The following is a 6993-nucleotide window of genomic DNA, read 5'->3' on the forward strand; positions in this document are numbered from 1 at the left end:
CTTTTGTTAGGGAGACTGCTTTGGAGATTTGTATAAGAGAAAAATGTCTATAGAAATTTCAATAAAATTTGTCACAGCCAATTAAATTTGACAGTTATCAAACACCCATAATACAAAACACAATAACCCATGATTCATGCTCTTGAGAAACTCAAACCCCAATAGAATTATAGAATAAATAAATAAACTAACAAATAAATATATAAATAATTCCTATGAAAATTACAGCCCCCACCCCAGTGCTCCTTAGCTCTCTACCTAGCTTTATTTATTTTTTGTAGCATTTATGATGTTTTTAGATTCCATATAGTTTACGGTTTTTGTCTCTAGACTAGAATGAAAACTCCAAAAAAGTAGGGGGGTTCCCTGTTTTGTTTATTCTTGATTCTTAGAGAAATGACTGGCACATATTACAGAATAAATATTGTTAAATCAGTGAATGAATGAATGAATATTACAAAGAAGACTGCAATGAGTGTTGCCAGAGAGGTAGAAATAAAGTGGATTTGAAGTATAGAGATGAGAGATAGGCCAACTCTTGTGCCTCTGCTCAAATGTTAGCTAATGTGTGAAGCCATTTTAGATCACTGAAACAGATTTCCTTCTGATGTGTCTTTATTCCCTCACACCACTCTTATAATACTTACTATATTATATTGCAATGATCCCTTTATCTCTTTTTTCATTGAACTTTGAAATGTTTGAAGATAAGGACTCTTTTTTTCTTTTCCTTAATTGCCGATTTTACTATTTGGTACCCAAGTGGTAATTGAATGAAAGCATTAATGAAGGTTTAGTAAGCCTTTGCCTCAAGGGTTAGGGATAGAGTATGGGGAAGAGGTGTGATCATATCAGACAAAGGCCATGGTCAATTTTTTTAATGTTCACAGGGTCCAAAATGTGATGGGAAAGGCTAGAAAAGTAGAATGGAGGAAGACCACAAAGGGCTTCACGTGTCAGATTTATGGGCTTGGCATAGTTTCTGTTGGTAGAGGAAGGCCACAAAAGTCTTTGAAAAGGGAAATGATACAATTATAGTTGTGATTTATGAGACCAGAGTGATGGAGTGAAGTCAGGGGCACTAATTAAGACGTTATTATAATTGTCAAAGCTTGAGATAATGAGGCTTGAGCTAGGATAATAAATACTTAAGTTTGCTTAGAAAGAGGGTCATGTATGACAAAAAAGATATTGTAAAGGTAAAAATCATATGATTTAATTCATGCTTAAATATAGGGAATGATTAGGAATATGGAAGAGTAAAAATTGATGCTGAGATTTTGATTTTAAGTGCCTAGAAAAATAAAGGCCCTTAGAGACTACAGAAGGAAAAGAAAAGTTGGAAGTTTGATGAGGTGATGTGGTTTATATGTGTTAGGTTTAGGATGCTCCTGGGGCATTAATAAATGTTAACTGGACAGATATAAATTTGGTAGTTTACTTCAGAAGAAAATTAGGGCTTACAATATTTATTATTGGAGTTATGGGAGTTGGTGCAATTGACAAAATAGAAGGAAGAGCTGGAAAAGAGGATCAGGAACAGAACATTGGGGGAAGTCTTAATTAAGAAGTGCTAATAAGAGGAATTCTTGAAGAAGACAGAAGAATATTTAAAGAGAAAATAAGAGAAGAAAAGAGAATGAGAAAAATGTTACAAAAATCATTGGAAGAAAACATTTAAGAATCATGGGCTGTCAAGTACATGGAATTATACAGATAATTTGATTAGGATAAGAACTAGGAGAACGTCATTGGAACTGGTTGCTTTGTAGTGACTTGAAGTTTTTTTAAATTAAATTTATTGGGGAGACAATGGTTAATAAAATTACATAGGTTTCAAGTGTACAATTCTGTAGTTCATCATCTATATATCACATTGTGTGTTCACCACCCAGAGTCAGTTCTCTTTTCATCACCATATATTTGACCCCCTTTACCCTCTTCTACCACCCATCCTTACCCTCTGGTAACCAGTAAACTGTTGTCTGTATCTATGAGGTTTTTTTTCTTTGTTTGGTTGTCTTGTTCCTTTGTTCCTTTCAGTTTTATATCCCACATATGAATGAAGTCATATGGTTCTCAACTTTTTCTGTCTGACTTATTTCACTTATAATAATAATCTCAAGATCCTTTCATGTTGTCACAAATGGCAGTATTTCATCTTTTCTTATGGCAGAGTAATATTCCATTGTGTATATGTACCACATCTTCAATATCCAATCATCTATTGAAGGACACTTTGGTTGTTTCCATGTCTTGACCATCATAAATAATGCTACAATGAACATCAGAGTACATATATCTTTATGGGTAAATGTTTTCAGATTCTTGTGGTAGATACCCAGGAGATGGATTGCTGGGTCATATGGTAATTCTAGTCTTAATTTTTTCTGAAACCTCCACACTGCCTTCCTTAGCAGCTGCATCAATCTACACTCAAAGAAGCAACCAACTGAATGGCAGCAGATATTTGCAAACAATGCCTCTGACAAGGGGCTAATATCTAAAATATGTAAGGAACTCATACAACTCAACAACAAAAAGACAAACGACCCAATTAAAAAATGGGCAGAGGACCTGAACAGAATCTTCTCCCAAGAAGACATACAAATGGCCAACAGATATATTGTATGAAAAAATGCTCAACTTTACTAGCCATTAGGGATATTCAAATCAAAACCACAATGAGATATCACCTCACACTTGTTAGAATGGCTGTCATCAACAACACAAATAATAACAAGTGCTGAAGAGGCTGTGGAGAAAAGGAAACCTTGTGCACTGTTGGTGGGAATATAGACAAAGTTTTTACAGCATGACAGATATTAAACCCAGAATGAAAGGAGTTGAGAAAAATCCAAAGGAAAGAGAGCATGCAGTGAGTGTACATAACTCGTTTCAGATTTTTGACAATATTTAGAAAGGTTTGCAGTGATTGAGAACAGAAAAGTTATAGAATAGATGCTGCAGTTGATTCAGTAGGAAGATAATTATTTTGAAATGGAAATAAAGAATTGGAAGTCATGGCCCAGTTGTAACTTTATATCATGGATATTTACCATACCTAATCAGAATGTTGACACGTCTTTCTTGAAGCAATTTGCACAAATTAGGAAAAATATTTAAGAAAATGTTTCATTCAATTAATTCAGGGTTGGAGTTTAGCATAGTAGGTATAATGTAAGGTCAAGGGAGTTAGGAGGTTCAAATAATTGGTAAGAATTTAATATAAACAATTGGATGTAGGATCCTAGATGGGTAGCAAGGCCAAGAATGCATTAAGTTATTAAAATGTGATAATAGGGCACAATTAGAGAATTAGAAGGAGCACAATTAAGGCAGCAATGCAGTGCAATAATAAGGTATAAGATGGAGACCCAGGTGGAATATAAGTGAAAGTTATTTAAGCTAAAATTTTTATAATAACACCATAACAAGGATATAGTTTTCTTATATAAAACCTTTGAAGAAAATAAGTTATTAAAGTTTAATGAAGTAGCCTCTAAAAACTTATATTTTATTAATTTTCTATCATATAATATCAAATCTACTTTGTAATCATATTATGGTTTTGGACTTAAATTTTAAAGCCTAACTTAAAGTTTCTGAAGGAATGGGTAAAAGTTGCTGAATACATTGAATACACCACTAAAATACTATAGAATTCATTAATTTGAAAACTAATAGCTTGTATGAGTTCCCTTCATGAAAGCATTTGGCTAAAATTCTTATTTAAGTATTTACTCACTTTTAGGTGTTGAGGATATGGTTATGTAACTTCTCATTTATTCATGCTTATGTATTTTTATTTATTTTTGAAATATTTTTTATTTTTTTACAGTTAGCATACAATATTATGTTTTTTTAATTTTGTGTTTAAATGTCTATTACATTGTTTTGTACACCTGAAACTAATAAAAAATAAAATTTTTATTAAAATATACCTAACATACAATATCATATTAGTTTCAGGTGTACACCATAAGTTATTTAACATTTATATACCTAAAAAAGTGATCACCATGATAAGTCCATCTGAAAACATACCAGACTATCACAATATTTTTGGCTATATCCCCTAAGCTGTGCATTACAGCTCCATGAGTTATTTGTTTTATACCTGAAAATTTGAACATTATTTCCGTTCGTTTTTCCTCTTTAAAATATTTTTAATTACTGCTGATATTCAATATTATTTTATATTAATTTCAGATGTACAGTATAGTGGTTAGACATTTATATAAGTTAAGAAGTGATCCCCCTGAATAGTCTAACACCCACCTGGCAGTATACATAGTTATTACCGTATTATTGATTATATTCCCTATGCTTTACTTTACATCATCATAGCTATTTTGTAACTATAAATTTGTCCTTACTCCCTTTCCCTTTTTCATCCAACCTGCCAAACCACACCAATCTGGCAACCAAAAAGTGTTCTGTTTATCTATGAGTTTGTTTCTGTTTTGTTTGTTTATTTATTTTGTTCTTTAGATTCCAAATATAAGCAAAATCACATTGTATCGCTCTTTCTCTGTCTGACATACTCTACTCAGCACAGTACCCTCCAGGTCCATCCATGTCACCGTAGATGGCAAGAACCAATTCCATTCCACGGGCTAGCAATATTCCATTGTATATATGCACCTCCTACTCTTTATTCATTCATGCATCAACAGACACCCAGGCTGCCTCTACATCTTGGCCCTTTTAAACTATGCTGTAATGAACATATGGATGCACATGTCCCTTCCAAGTAGCATTTGGATTCCTTCAGATAAAAACACAAAAGTGGGACTACTGGGTCCTTCCTTGCTTCTTGTTGTAGCCTTTGCTCAAGTCTGTTTTGTGTGGTATAAGTATTGCTACTTAGATTTTTTTGGTTTTCTTTCCATTTTCATGAAATATCTTTATCCATCTATTTACTTTCAGTCTGTATGTGTCTTTCAATCTGAAGTACGTCTCTTTTAGGAAGCATATGTAAGGATCTTGTTTTCTTATACATTCAGCCACCATATTGTTTGATTGAAGCATTTATACCATTTACATTGAAAGCAATTATTGATAGACAGTTATTGCCATTTAATTATTCATATTTTTGATTTTTTGTTGTTCATCTTAAAGAAGTTCCTCTACATTCCTTGTAATACTTGGTTTGGTGGTAATGAATGACATAAAATATTATAGTAGTTTCAGGTGTACAACATAGTGATTAGACATTTATAACTTATGAGGTGATCACCCCAATAATCTAGTACTCATCTGACATCATACATAGTTATCATGATGTCACTGACTATATTCTTTATGCTATATTTTACATCCCCATTACTATTTTCTGACTACCAATTTGTACTTCTTAATCCTTTCACCTATTTTACACATCACTCCAACCCACCTCCCACCTGACAACCATCAAAATGTTCGCTGTATTTATGAGTTTGTTTCTGTTTTGTTTGTTCATTTATTTTGTTCTTTAGATTTTACATATAAGTGAAATCATATGGTATTTCTTTTTTTGTCTGACTTACTCCACTCAGCATAATACAACTTTAGGTCCATCCATGTTATAGACGGCAAGATGTCATTCTTTTTTATGGCTGAGTAATATTCATATTTTTTATCTTATTTTCTTCTTCTTAAAGAAGTCTCTTTAACATTTCTTGTAATACTGGTTTGGTGGTGACAAACTCCTTTAGCTTTTTCTTATCTGGGAAACTATTTGTCCACCAATTTTAAATAATATTGTTGCTGGGTAGAGTAATCTTTGTTGTAGCTCCTTGCTTTTCATCACATTGACTATTTTGTGCCAGTCCCTTCTGTCCTACAAAGTTTCTGTTGAGAAACCACCTAACAGTATTACGAGAGCTCCCTTGTAGGTAACTAACTGCATTTATCTTGATGCTTTTAAGATTCTCTCTTTGTCTTTAATATTTGGCATTTTAATTATGATGTGTCTTGGTGTGTGCCTCTTTGGGTTCATCTTCTTTGGGACTCTCTGTGCTTCCTGGGCTGGTATGTCTATTTGCTTTGCCAGGTTATGGAAGTTTTCCATCATTATTTCTTCAAATAGGTTTTCAATTCTTTGCTTTCACTCTTCTCCTTCTGGTATCCCTACCATGTGAATGTTGGCACACTTTATGTTGTCCCAGAAACCCCTTAAACTGTCCTCATTTTTTTGGGGAATTTTTTTTTGCTGTTTTAATTCTGTGTTTTCTCTACTTTACATTCTAAATCACTGATTCAATCCTCTGCTTCATCTCATCTGTTGATTCCCTTGAATGTATTCTTCAGTTATTGTATTTTTTCATTTCTGACTGGTTCTTTTTTATGTTTTCTATCTCCATTTTTATGTTCCTTATCTTTTTTTAAATTAAAGTTTATTGGGGTGACAATGACTATTAAAATTACATATGTTTGAAATGCACAATTCTGTAATACATCATCTATATATCACATTGTGTGTTCATCACCCAGAGTCAGTTTCCTATCTCTTTGTTGATGTTATCAGTAAGATCATTGAGCATCCTTATAACCAGTGTTTTGAACTCTGTGTCTGGTAGATTGCTGGTCTCTATTTTGTTTAGTTCCTTTTCTGGAGCTTTGTTATTTTCTTTCACTTTGGCCATATTTCTTTATATTTCTATTTTGGCTGCCTCCGTTTTTGTGTCTATTAGGTAGAACTGCTGTATCTTCTGGTCTTAGTAGAGTGGCTTTATGTAGCAGGTGTCCTGTGGGGCCCAGTGGCACTGTTTCCTGGTCACCTGAGCCAGGTTCTCCAGGTGTGTCCCTTCTGTGTGTCCTTTTGTTGCAACTGAATTTTGGTTGCTGTTTGCCTGTCAACCAGAGGGAATGATCCTCTAGTCATTGATTGTAAGGACTGATCTTGAGTACAGTGGAGGAACTCTTGTGCAGTGGCTGACTGTACAGAGTAGGATTTGCTTTAGCAGGACTCTGGTACCTACCCAGTCTGTCATTTGGGAGTGTCATCTA

This window comes from Hipposideros armiger, unplaced genomic scaffold, assembly GCF_001890085.2.
Source record: "Hipposideros armiger isolate ML-2016 unplaced genomic scaffold, ASM189008v1 scaffold_317, whole genome shotgun sequence".
In the NCBI taxonomy this organism is placed as follows: Eukaryota; Metazoa; Chordata; class Mammalia; order Chiroptera; family Hipposideridae; genus Hipposideros; species Hipposideros armiger.